Raw genomic sequence first — 12,859 nt, 5'->3', positions numbered from 1 at the left:
TCCTTTTTTTGAATTGTATGCTTGTTTGTAAAATCCAGAGAAATATAACTGGTTTGAAATTGTTTTTAAAGAAAAGGAAAATCTTAACCAGGCTTTGATTAGTGTTGGAAATAATATTCAAATAGAATAGGGTAGATTTAAGGAAGCAGGTCAGGATTCTTCTCTCTTGGTAGCTTATAAAGGATGACAAATGGATATAGATATTAAAAAGTCAGTCTTTATTTTGAATGCATCCCATTGCCTTTCTCTTCACTGTATCACTTATCTTTTTACACTACAAACCCTTTGGGGTTTGGACTCTGTTCCCTTTTGTGTTTCCAGTGCCCAGCACAATGGGGCGCAGAACCTAAGTGAGGCCTTTTGGCTGTGCTGCAATATAAAAATATATTAGCAGCAGCAGAGTATTCCTCCGTTAGTGGGCTGTAGAGGTATTCTGTATATCTGTAATTTTCATGGTGACCTTGTCATCATTGTACCAAAGGGATGGTGTCCTATGTTAGAACAACTAGAAATGAACTAAATTACATGAAAGCTGCAAATTCATGACAGTACTGGACAACTCTGATAATTTGATTTCATTATTATGATACTTCTTTCTTGCTTTATTTAACTCATTAAATGTTAAATGGATGCTTTTATCAACTCACTTATAATTTAAGCTGTTGTTTATGGTCCAGGACATATACTCTCTGATCCTTGAGAGAGGCAACTCATTTGTTCATGCAAACTATTCAGATAGTATCTGAATACAATGAAGCAGTGACTTTTTTTCAACTCAGCCTACCCAGGATAATTTTCTTTATCCTGATAGATCTGAGTGTATCAGAGATCACAGATGACATTGACTTCAGATTTGCTTGTAAGGGCTTTTATCACAAAAGTATCTGGATGAATTCTCAGTGTAAGGACATGGAAATAACAAACAATTATCTCATCTCACTTGGTGTGATATTTTCCACTTCTGTGGAAGGAGTTGGCAGTAGTTCATGTTACAGATGGGTTTATTTCTCATAATTTGGAATTTGGATCGAGTGTAGAGTCCTCCTGCACTGCACAGTCTTTCTTTACCCCACCAGGATCTGCTTCCAGCCCTGGTGCTGAGGCTCAGTGTCTGTCCTTGGAGGTCTAGGGGAGCCTTGGCTCACTGCTGTCCGTCTTCAGAAAGAGATACTAGCTTCTGGAGTAGTCTAAAGACTGTCAAGCAAACCTTTTCCTCTGACCTGCATCTCAGGAATGGAATTGTATTTTTCTCTTTATTTTTCTTTTCAAGAATGAGAAGTCGGATAGTAGAAAGATAAGGTCTTTTTTTCTGAGCTGCTGCTTACTTCAGGAAAGTGCTTTTATTTGATCCAGGTTTACAGCTGGACTAATTCGAAGGAAGGTGAGAAGGAACTGTTCATGTTTTCTCAAAATTCTTTTTCAAAATGGTTTCCCTCCCTTGAGAGAATAATTTATAAAGCAGTGGACAGCCTCCACTTCTCTGGTAGCTTCTTCTCTGGAAAAATTAAAATTAAGCAAAACTATCAAAGATTAAATGTAAGCAACAGTCTTTTTCTGCAAACAATAGGGTCTAAATACATGGGTAGATATTTTTGACACTCTTGTTTTCTATGAATTCATGATTGTTGAAGCTAATAGTGTATCAAATACACTGCAGAGTTTGTCTCTGATTATAGTTTTGCTGTTCAATATTCCCTGTAATTACTATTCCCATTGTCCTTGGTCCATTTGTTAAGAGAGAGAGAGAAATACAAAGAATGGCTTTTTTTTTTATTATTCCTCTTTTCTTCTTATGTGGGTTGGTCATATGTTTTCTTTTGACCCCAGTTGATGAGACTGAAGTCAGTCCTGTCAGATACTTGGGGCTGAGGCTGGAAATTTTACTTCTGAAAACCAAAGTGCAGTAGGTCAGGGTCAACAGTGGAGTCTTCCAAACTCCAGAGTTGCATCACCTGCCCTTTGATGGGAGACTGTGGGAAGTACTATAAAAAATATAAGCCAAGTTTCTAGGAGTCATAAGCATTTTCTGGTGGCAAAAGGCTCTGGTTCACACTATGATCAGTTTCCTGTGTGAAGGGTGTCTCTAATGTATATTTTTATATAATGTGTAGTGATAAGAAACTCACATCGTTAGATTGACTTTCTTTCCAATCTCAGGACAAATCACTTTCACAGTTTCTTAGGACATACTGCTCTGTCCCAGACTTTTTCTGTTGCCTGTGTCCATGAATGGCCAAACAGAGGGCATCACCCTAGGTCAGGGTGCTAATAAGGACCAGTATCTGACATATGATTTGTTAATGTTAAATTACAAAGTGTTTATCCTTATGACACAGCAATTTATGTTAGGTTTGTTATACTGGGCTTATCTATGCAAGTCTATCTGCATTTTCAGTTATTGTCTTCTTTTTCCTCATTCGTGGTATTTGCATTTCTGTTGCAACTACCATATTCAAATTAATCTTTCAGTATGTTCTTGTATATATATGTAAGTTATATTTTAATATCCATTAATATTGATCTTCCATTTTTCATATGCCTGAAGACCTGCATTTTTCTCTCTTATTCCATTATAAATTGAGAATTAACGAAGCCTATATAGTTTCCACTTCAATTTTCCAGTGAGAACTAACCAGAAATACGAGGTATACGTTTCAAATCTTTTTTCTGAGCTCATATGAAACATACTTCTTGGTAAAGCTAGTGAAACAATTTGAACAATTGTGAAATAAAATGTCAAATGTGATCATGTATTCTAGGGCAGCTTCCATGTAATGAAATTATCATAAAAACATTTGGAAGTTCTTAAATGTTCATAAATTTTAAAATAAACTGGTATCTAAGAACATGAAAACTGAAAAAATATCATTCACAGAAAGCTAATTTGTTTCAGCTTTTAAATTGCTGTAAGCTGGGGAATATGAATAAAGAATAAAGATAAGGAATTTGTGGGCACTTGGAAAACATAAATAAAGAAAAAAATAGCTTATTTACAAAAAATCTAGTAATAGCAAATAATTCAGTTGAACCTACATCTCAGTTATTTAGCCTCCCTGCAAAACCTGCCCAAGAGGTCTTTGCTATATTAAGGTAAATATGTAGGACAGTATTTCAGTACAGCCATCCTCCTCATCTTTGAAGCCCTTTAATTTACCTTAAAAAAAAGAAATTGTCAGCTGAGTTGGTGAAAATGATCTTGCCGCATATTTCACCTTAACAACTGCTGTGTTCTCATTCATTAAATTAAAATCTGGATTCACCTTTGGTGTCTGAGTGCTGCAGTAATGGGGGCCACCTAAGTATTAAGAAAGCTGTTCTACAGCAATGTCAGTACTTCACATTTAGCTGCAGTTTTATCTGCCCATGTTCCTTAGGTAGTAATTTTCTATCCTTTAGTATTAGCACCATTCTATAGCTTCTTAGTATTGAATATACTGGCACTAATCTTATTTTTTCTAGATTAACTGAAGAATTTCTGTTCGTTCTGTTAACATCCCTGCTTTCTAATAGTGCCTCCATTAATGAAAGTAATTCTGACAGCTGGATCCCTGTTTTGTGTTGCTAGCATACCGTATATAGAATTTAACAGCCTACTTGGGTGACACTATGTTACACATACTGTTATGTCAGAAATGTTTATGAAAATTATGGCTGCACGTAATAGCCAGCGTTTGGTAGCTATTTCAGTTCCTTTTGATATAAACATGGATACAATTTGATTCAGTCCTGGATATGACTCCTTTCTGTAGCCTTAAATATTCTAATCTGATTATTTTCAGTAATTTCACTGAAAAAAAATTAACGAAGCCAAAATCTTCAAGACAAATCTAGTCCAGCAAAGGGGATCATTTCAATCTGCATTTAAGTTTGAAATCCCTAACTTTTATTGTGGAGACATTCAAAGTAGGTGGGAAAAAAACACCGAGCAGTGGGTGATATGTTTTCCTTAGTCAGTGCAAAATAATAAGGAATATTTCCCCTACATCCAGTTATTGTTTATTTGTTTCAAGAATGGAATTTGTAGTACCGATCTTGAATGGAGAATAATGCAGTGCCAGGAGAGTGGTTTGAGCTGGGGGCAACTGGCCACAGTTTCTGTTCTGCCTTATAAATGCTCTTGCTCTGTGCTTGTCGAGCTTCTGTCACTAGTGAATTAAGCAACAAGAACATGAATCTGTTGTGTATTGTTTGTCCTGTCATTCCCACCCTGAGCCTGTGCAATGGACTTCCTTGTTTGTGTAGAGAGCAAAGAGATGATGTGACTTCGTATTTCTCTCACCAAAGGCTAAGCAATGTGCCATGCCATCGGATAAAGCACTGTGACAGTTCTGATGGGTCAGGGCTCCCAGAGATGTTCCTTGAATTGTCTCTAAGACCCTTTTATGCAAATAAGATTTTGTCTAATTTTGCTTTTGACATAACACCAGCCTGCTAGTCACTTTGTTAGGAAATCTTTGAGATTTTCTGCACTCTGGCAATTCGGTTGCCAGCAGATGAGAGTCAAGACCACGACCTTGATTTCATATCCAGTGGGACACTACTGTAGGGCAGAGGTGACAGTCTGGAGTCACTGAGAAGACACACTACGATGTTCTGAAACCAGGAGAGTTCCTTAGACCTGAATTAAGGCTTCCTATGCAGGTATATTTTATTACTGTAATCCAAAAGAAAGCATTGTGAAAGTTTCGGTGAAGCCTGTCCACTGTACACTAAAATGTGACAGAAGCTAATAGCCAGCTGGAGATGGGAGCTTAACTGCATTACTTACAGTTGCTGCCTGCGAGAGCGCAATATTAACAAAACAACAGAGATTATCCAGTTTCAGTCAGCCAACAGAAACAGCATAAGGCTGTTTCTCAAAATGCTCTCCCCACCACATCTGTTTTCTTCCAAGGGTACAGATTCAGCCACATGTTCTCCATTCATGAGCCAGTTGCCTGCTGGCTGCTTGATAGTGGGCCTGTGGTCGTGTGTACTGAAAGAAAGGTAAAATGGCAACTCATTTAGCAGTATTGGCATTTGATGCCAACGAGTCACTGTATGCAGGTGCTGAAGTGATTAGGGAATGAACCAATTCACCCCAAAAGAAGGTATCTAGCAGTGCAAGAACATCTCTCCATTACTGGTCATTGAAAGTGTCCTTTCAAGGAGTGGTATTCATGTTAACGATCATACTGTAGGTTCCTGTTGTCCTTACTTGGGCAAGGAGCCATATATCATTATAGCCAACTGCACTGAAAGCTTCAAGGGTATTGAGAAAGATGAGAATGAATGTCTGCCCTCTGCCAGAGAGAGGATATCATCCATGAATATCACTGAAGCAGTTTTAGTTTGAGGTCCTGGCCGAGAGTCCTGCTATATGACCTTCAGTTTTGTTTCCTTCAGCTAATAGATGTGGCTGCTGCTGTTTGGCTTCCTTTCTGCAGAATGTGTTTGGGGGTGGCAAACTTGCAAGGCCTTGGGCTGGAATCGTATCCACATGGCCGTCTTCATGGTTGGTTGGATTTTTATGCGTAAAGCAGGAGGAGAAAATTTACTTGGAATCAGTGGTAGTTTTGTGTAGGAGACACACGTTTCCCTTCATAAAACAGGATGTGAACTAGATTGGCAAGCTAATGGTCGAGGCACATTTTGATGAATGAAAATTATAAACTGGAGTGGTGCTTGAAGAATTTTGTCTATTGCCTTATTCTATGAGGATTCACACCATTTTAGAAGACTTTCCAAAGTACTGTTATGTGAAGGAAGATTGCAGTTCTTCACACTGCTTGTTTAGGTTTGATGCAAGGTGTGGGCACTTAGGGTTGAGGAAGTGATGTTCTTTCTCGGACAGGGTCTTTGGCTTGGCTCTTCATGTAAACAAATATGAAGATAAGTCGGCTAAATTAAATGAATTTATAACAGAACCTGATTGCTGAAATAGTACAAGCTGAAGCAAGCGTTGTGTGCAAATACTAAGATTGTTTGTCCTAAATGCAAGCAACCTTTCCTACCTGCCATTTTGAAAACTCTTGAAGTGTATTAAACATATGTTGTTTTTTAAGCTTTCTAAGGTGCCCTTTTTGATTTTGGGTTTTTTTTGGTGTACTTCAATAGTTTTTAACACATGCAGTTTGACAGAATGAAATGCTACTCATCTTTATTGGTCTGATTAATTCAATATTCATGAGTGCTAGAATAGGCTTAGTAAGTGGAAGATGGCAATTGAAACTTCCTTAACAGCACGCAGAAGAGGCATAATAACGGCTAAGAAAACCAAATTGCATGGGTTTGAAAATCTCTGCTGAGCAGTCATTAAGCATTGTTCTTCAGTTGTGTGATTTCATTTCATTAAGTATTTGCATACTAATAGAAAGCTAAAGTTACAAGTCTACTGCTGTGAGCGATGGTTAGCCACTCCTTCCAGTCCTTGTGTTTACTTCTGTAGTCATCCACATTGCTTTGGCAAAGCACAGGGAGAAGCTTTAATGATTTTAGCTGCAATAAACCAAATCAAACTAGAGATCAATAATGAACTTAATTTGCTATAGAGACAGTCTGTTTGCTATTTCATCCAGTAAGGTAAGTTAATAACAATTTGGGGCAAAAAGGAAGGAAATTAGATATTCTAATTGTATTGTTTAGAAATTGAATAAAAAATGTTTTCTTTACCTTTGTCCTTACATGCTGGGTTTATTTCACATACAAATATGTGTGAGCTTTTGAAATGAATGTTTGAAAATTGGGGGGCCAGTATACCTGTTTGCTTAGTTTCTTTATTTGTGGACCTAGACTATCTATTAGAAGAATCCAGTTCCTTTATATCAAAAAATGCATTAAAGGAATTGACCAGTCAGTGCAGCCTAGCTAATGACAAAATGTGAACACTTCCAGAGTAACATAAATTTAGTTAAAAATCAGGACAGGTAATCTATACACTAAATGAAGCTGAATCCAGGTAAGATGTTGGCTGGTAGCAGTATGTTATCTGTATAGTCTGTTCTGCTTACAAAAGAATCTTATATCTGCCATTTAATCAGAAGAAAGAAACTATAGTCAGGTTTAGCTTTCATACTTGTAACAAACATTTTATTTCTAGGTGTATGCTGAAGTCTTAAGTTTCACTAAGCTGCCTAGCTCAGAGGCCTTTGCTGAATATTTTCTGTGTATTTTCAAGTAATAATGGTGTTCTGTTTCACTGGGCTTTTTGTATAAGTAAAGTGCACTCTTGATTTTTAGGCTTTTAAAGAAAGAATTGTACATGATCTTAAAGATCTTTTGCAGAACGAAATGTTTCAAATATCTTTATTACCTCAATAGTGTGAATAATGATAGTTTTATTTTAACAGAAACAATTACGTTGGTTGTTAGATCTGAGTTTAGCTCTTCCTCCTTTTTCATAAGAGTAAAAACAATCATGCAAGTGATGTTCCTGCTTGATATCTGTTACTGAAAAAATGGAATTGCCAAGGTAATTAGGTAATACAATTTTCCTAAAAGCGTGAAACAGCTTTATCTCAGGTATGTCAATCTTAATGTCATTAATCCTCTAAGGCAGCAGATATCGTGCATATGCGCTTGCATGCAGTGTAGTATGTGACCTTGCAAGACATAATATTGGCCATTCAAACAAAGTAAGAGCCTGTGGGAAAATTTGTGCAGACCTTTTGACTGAAAAAAATAAAAGAGCTGGAGGTTCACATAGACACTTTTCCCAGCATTTTGCCAGATCAACAGCAGGAAACATACTACAGAATGTTTAGTACCATATGTATAGAAAGAGAATGCAGGAAATAATGTGATCGTTTTTATTTTCCCAATTTGTAGTTTTGAGAGGGCTTTATGTTTTACTTTTTTCCCATTACATGAAACACCTCACTATGATAGTAAATTGCATTGTCTGCTAGGAGCTGTTGCAACCATTCTTTTTAGGCACCAAAGAAAGCACTCTGAAAATCAGGTCATTTCTTTTAGTCAGTATTGCTTGAGGTATTTGAATCCAAGCACAGAAGTATTAAAATGTTGACATTATTTTATCTGCCTGTATTTTCTAAACAGCAAAATAGGTACAATGAGAGGAAATGCTGAGCTTTCAGGGTCATTTGTCCTACTCAAGTAATACACAGACATTGCTCTGAGATCCTTTGATAAAAACTATTACAACTGTTAATAGTTAAAGCAAAAGTATACTACTTCTAAGTGTTTCTTTACCCTGCAAGTTACACAATGTCTCACTGCTTTCTCCTACTCCCACTTCTGAAATCAGGGTTTCTCACTCTTGTGAAACTGAAATAAGATAAAGGGGGACTGGACCCAAATTTCTTTCCCTAATATTATCTTAAATATTGAAAACTTACTGAAAAGAAAACAGAAGAAAAACAAAAAAAAGAAAACTACTCAGCCATAAATATCTGCAAGAAACCTGGGCACGCTGTTTAAATGAAATAGCTTTTTAGTCAAATATCCATTACATTCTTCTACTGCAGCTTTGTCTAGGCAGGCAAGATAATTTGCACAAACACTCTGACTTCCTCAATGCGTTAACTGAAATTACAGGCATATCTGGGATGAGATTTTAGGCTGTTCTCTAAATCAGGATGTTTTTCCTAACCGTGGCCATCCTTTTCTCGTTGGCACATGCAGGATTCACCCTTAAACCCGTAATATGGTAGTGGAACTTGGGTTGCATTTGTGTCATTTCCTTTGGTTTTGCTCATGCAAATAACTTCCCGTACACAAACCAGCCAGTGGGTTTGTGGCACTCCCTGAGACTGCTTTGCCCCTGGACCCTGTATGAACAGCTCAGCTTTCTTTTCCTGCAACTGGAGTGTTTAAAAGGTGGGAGAGCTACTAAAAGGGTAGCGTGCTGTTTTTCTGTGGTTGCTCACTTCACTGAGTGAGCAGAGCCCAAACTGGAAACTTCCTCCCAATCACCTCATACAAATGGTGCTGCTAGAGCAATGCTTTCAAAGCTCATCATGGTACACGGTGTTTGCATGTGTAAATAGGAAGTTTTCTGGCAGGTTCATTGCAACCAGCTTTCAAAACTTGCCCTATCATATCTAAATAATTTTGAGAAGCTTTGGGATAAAAGGTACTGTACTTATGTATGGGGGTTTTGATAACAGAACTCAAGAATTTCAGATTTATGGCCCACAGCAACTGTATCTCATCACTTTTACTGCACCTATATACTACAGCATTAAATTTAACAGTATGTCTATTATTTAATAAAACTACAAGTGTTCAGCTTGCCTGAATTATGGGTGCTGTATGAGCATTATAACTTTAACTCCCCTGACTTTTTCTCAGTTAAAGACACCAACCTTAACATTATACTAACATATTTTATTTAGTGCATTAAAGATTAATTCACTAATTTATTTTAATGAGAAAAGGCACAAATCTTTAACTAAAGCACAATGAATAAAATATTAAACAGATTAAAGTGCATGTCCTCTGAGAATTTACAGATTCTCTACATACTCTAACTTAGATATCTAATATCTTCCTGAAAACTGATTGGAAATACACTGTTATAGGTTTTAAACTTCTGACTGAAGTCTGAGCATGTCATCAAAATGTCAGCAGAGCTTGATTTTACTAAGCCTATGTTAACTTCTTTTTTGTACATGAGTGCTTTGAAAAGTCACGGTTTTACAGTTGACAGGCAGGAGCTGTAGGTTCCAAAATGTATGTGAGAGGTGTTATGAATAGAGATTGTATTTTTGTTGTTTGATGATGCTGTAGGCCTAGAAGCAATGCAAGAATCAGACCTGAAAAAAAAAACAAACATTATTCTCTCTCTGTCGTAAGTGGCTGGAGGGGGAGTGTGAAATGTTCCATGCTCTTCTATGTCAAGAATCAGAATCAAAACCGCTACCAACTACTATGTGAATTTGTACTTTACCAACTTACACACACCAGAAAAGCACATTACCAGCTTTCCAGTTCTGGAGTATAGGCATAAATTTAAAAGCCACAAACCTGAAACATTGCACACTTTTTCTTTTTTTTTTGGATGTGGAAACTTATCAGTGCCATATATTCAATCCTGTTTCTCCAGCGGGTTCTGTTAATACTTGGTATTCTCAGTCTGTAATACTCCAGTTCTTAGTCAGAGTCTTCCCTTTTTCTAGAGGGATATTTTAAGTGGTTTTAAGTGTATTCATTCAATTATTTCCTATAGATACTCAATTCTGCATGCCATTGTTCAGTAAGAAAACTGGACTTTGAACTCCTCCTGCTTTAAGTAACTTATATTCTTGAAGCCCAGGCAAATATCAAAAAAGAAAAAAAAGAAAACAAAAACAAAGAAAATAAAAACAGCAACAAAGTTCGTGTGCTGCTGGAAGAATGTTTCACAGGAGGAGTTACCAGAGTCATTAACTAAAGGATATTTAAAGAAAATATGGGATTTTACTTTAAAAAGGCAAAAGGAAAGAATTGGTTAAATAAAACAAGGAGCAGCTGAGAAGGAAGTCTGAGTACTGAGAAAGAAGATCGAGTCATAAGAAGAAATGTTGATAAAGATACAAACTAGACTACATTTCCAGGATTAAATACTGAGTCCTCTGAGGAAAATATCAAAGCTCCAAGTGAGTTTATCAAGGCCAGACTTGAACAAGAGAGATCTCTGAGAAAAGAGAGAGCTTAGATTGAGCACAGGAGGAAAGAAGGACTTGTTTGAGCCTGGAAGTTCAAGGGGGGACGCAAATCATGATGTCAGTAGCAGGGAAAGAAGAGTCAGTGAAGGAAGAAAGTTGGCAAGGTTTTGGTCTTGAAATCAGTGGGAAACAAAGCGATGGCATGGCTTATGAATAGTTTGGTTAATTAATTAGAACTAGTAATAAGCCCATGAATGCTTAGGACCATTAAATATCTTTATTCCTTTGTACAGCACAGTGGTTTTGGATTGCAGTCTATACCAGCATAGATTGATAAAATGCCCTAAAACTTTGACCTTCATTGAGAGAAACATTTGAAAGGACTTGTAACTTTTGGATTTAGGCTTATGTTTTTTAGTGGGAATCAACATCTAAGCTGTTAAAAAACAGTCCAGCGTTTCAGTTTTGGTTGTCTAAACAAGATGGAATGTAAATGCTGTGGCTGAATTTTGGGAAGCAATGGATACTCAAGATACTCAGCAGACATTAAATATTGTTGAAGAACAAACTTTCCATAGAAAAGAGACACTCAGTGATTATCCTGGTAAATGCTAGTATTCATAAGCTGTAGAACAAATTTTAGCAGCCCAGATTTGAGACTGCTTGTTTAATATGCGTTTCCAAGGGGAAATAAGGGTTTCCAAGCATTTTGGCTATAGTTTGCTTTATAGAGTTGATTTACTAAGAATAATCAGAAAAGTAGCAAACTAAATATTTACAACTACTTTTATTTAAATCTAACACAAAATATGTTTTACTAAAAAGCCGTTTCACCTTCACTATAAAAATAGAGTTTCTGAAAAATAACTTCAGGACAACTCCTTCAAGGACCCTGCTCCACTGCATGTTATTTCTGCTGTTACAGGAAAGAGAAGGGTGTTGGTTTACAATGGTTAGAAGCCCAAAGAGCAAGGAATGGAGAGGATGGTTGGGCAAGAGCATCGTGGTCTTGGACTGTCCTCTGCTATGTCCCAAAATCATCTTTTCATCTTGAGGGCACACACAGGGCATGTGCAGGATAACAAAGGGATCAGGCCCAGCCAGCATGGGTTCATGAAAGGCAGGTCCTGCTTGACTAACCTGATCTCATTCTACGACCAGGTGACCCACCTAGTGGATGAGGGGAAGGCTGTGGATGTTGTCTGCCTCAACTTTCGTAAAGCCTTTGACGCTGTCTCCCACAGCATTCTCCTGGAGAAACTGGCGGCTCATGGCTTAGACAGGTGCACTCTTTGCTGGGTAAAGAACTGGCTGGGTGGCCGAGCCCAGAGAGTTGTGGTGAATGGAGTTAAATCCAGTTGGTGGCTGCTCACAAGTCGTGTTCCCCAGGGCTCAGTATTGGGGCCAGTTCTGTTTAATGTCCTTACCAATGATCTGGATGAGGGGATCGAGTGCACCCTCAGCAACTGTGCAGACGACACCAAATTGGGTGAGCGTGTTGATCTTCTTGAACAAAGGAAGGCTCTGCAGAGGGATCTGAACAGGCTGGATAAATGGGCCAAGGCCAACTGTATGAAATTCAACAAGGCCAAGTGCCAGGTCCTGCACTTGGGTCACAACAACTCTATGCAACGGTACAGGCTTGGGGAGGAGTGGCTGGAGAGCTGCCCAGTGGAAAAGGGCCTGGGGTCATTTGTCAACAGCCATCTGAACATGAGCCAGCAGTGTGCTCAGGTGGCCAAGAAGGCCAATAGCATCCTGGCTTGTATGAGAAATAGTGTGGCCAGCAGGAGTAGGGAGGTGATCATCCCCCTGTACTTGGCCCTGGTGAGGCCGCACCTCGAATCCTGTGTTCGGTTTTGGGCCCCTCACTACAAGAAGGACATTGAGGTGCTGGAGCGTGCCCAGAGAAGGGCAACGAAGCTGGTGAAGGGTCTAGAGCACAAGTGTTATGAGAAGCATCTGAGGGAACTGGGGTTGTTCAATCTGGAGAAGAAGAGGCTGAGGGGAGACCTCATCACTCTCTACAACTACCTGAAAGGGGGTTGTGGTGAGGTGGGTGTTGGTCTCTTCTCCAAAGTAAATAGTGATAGAACAAGAGGAAATGGCCTCAAGTTGCGCCAGGAGAGGTTTAGACTAGGTATTAGGAAAAATTTCTTCAATGAGAGAGTGGTCAAGCATTGGAACAGGCTGCCCAGAGAGGTGGTGGAGATCATCACATCACTGGAAGTATTCAAAAAATGTGTGGACATGGCACCTCAGGACATGGTTTA

General features: G+C 38.3%; 1 protein-coding gene across 1 annotated transcript in view; it reads left to right on the top strand.

Moving 5' to 3' along the window:
* DLGAP1 (DLG associated protein 1) overlaps nucleotides 1–12,859 on the top strand; it is a gene marked incomplete at both ends in the record, with an annotated part of 142,705 nt that overhangs the window by 2,769 nt on the left and 127,077 nt on the right. The gene's annotated exons all lie outside the window — the stretch shown is intronic.

Source organism: Phaethon aethereus (genome assembly GCF_964289735.1).
Source record: "Phaethon aethereus genome assembly, chromosome: 2".
Lineage (NCBI taxonomy): Eukaryota > Metazoa > Chordata > Aves > Phaethontiformes > Phaethontidae > Phaethon > Phaethon aethereus.
This window is presented reverse-complemented; position numbering and strand designations above follow the sequence as displayed.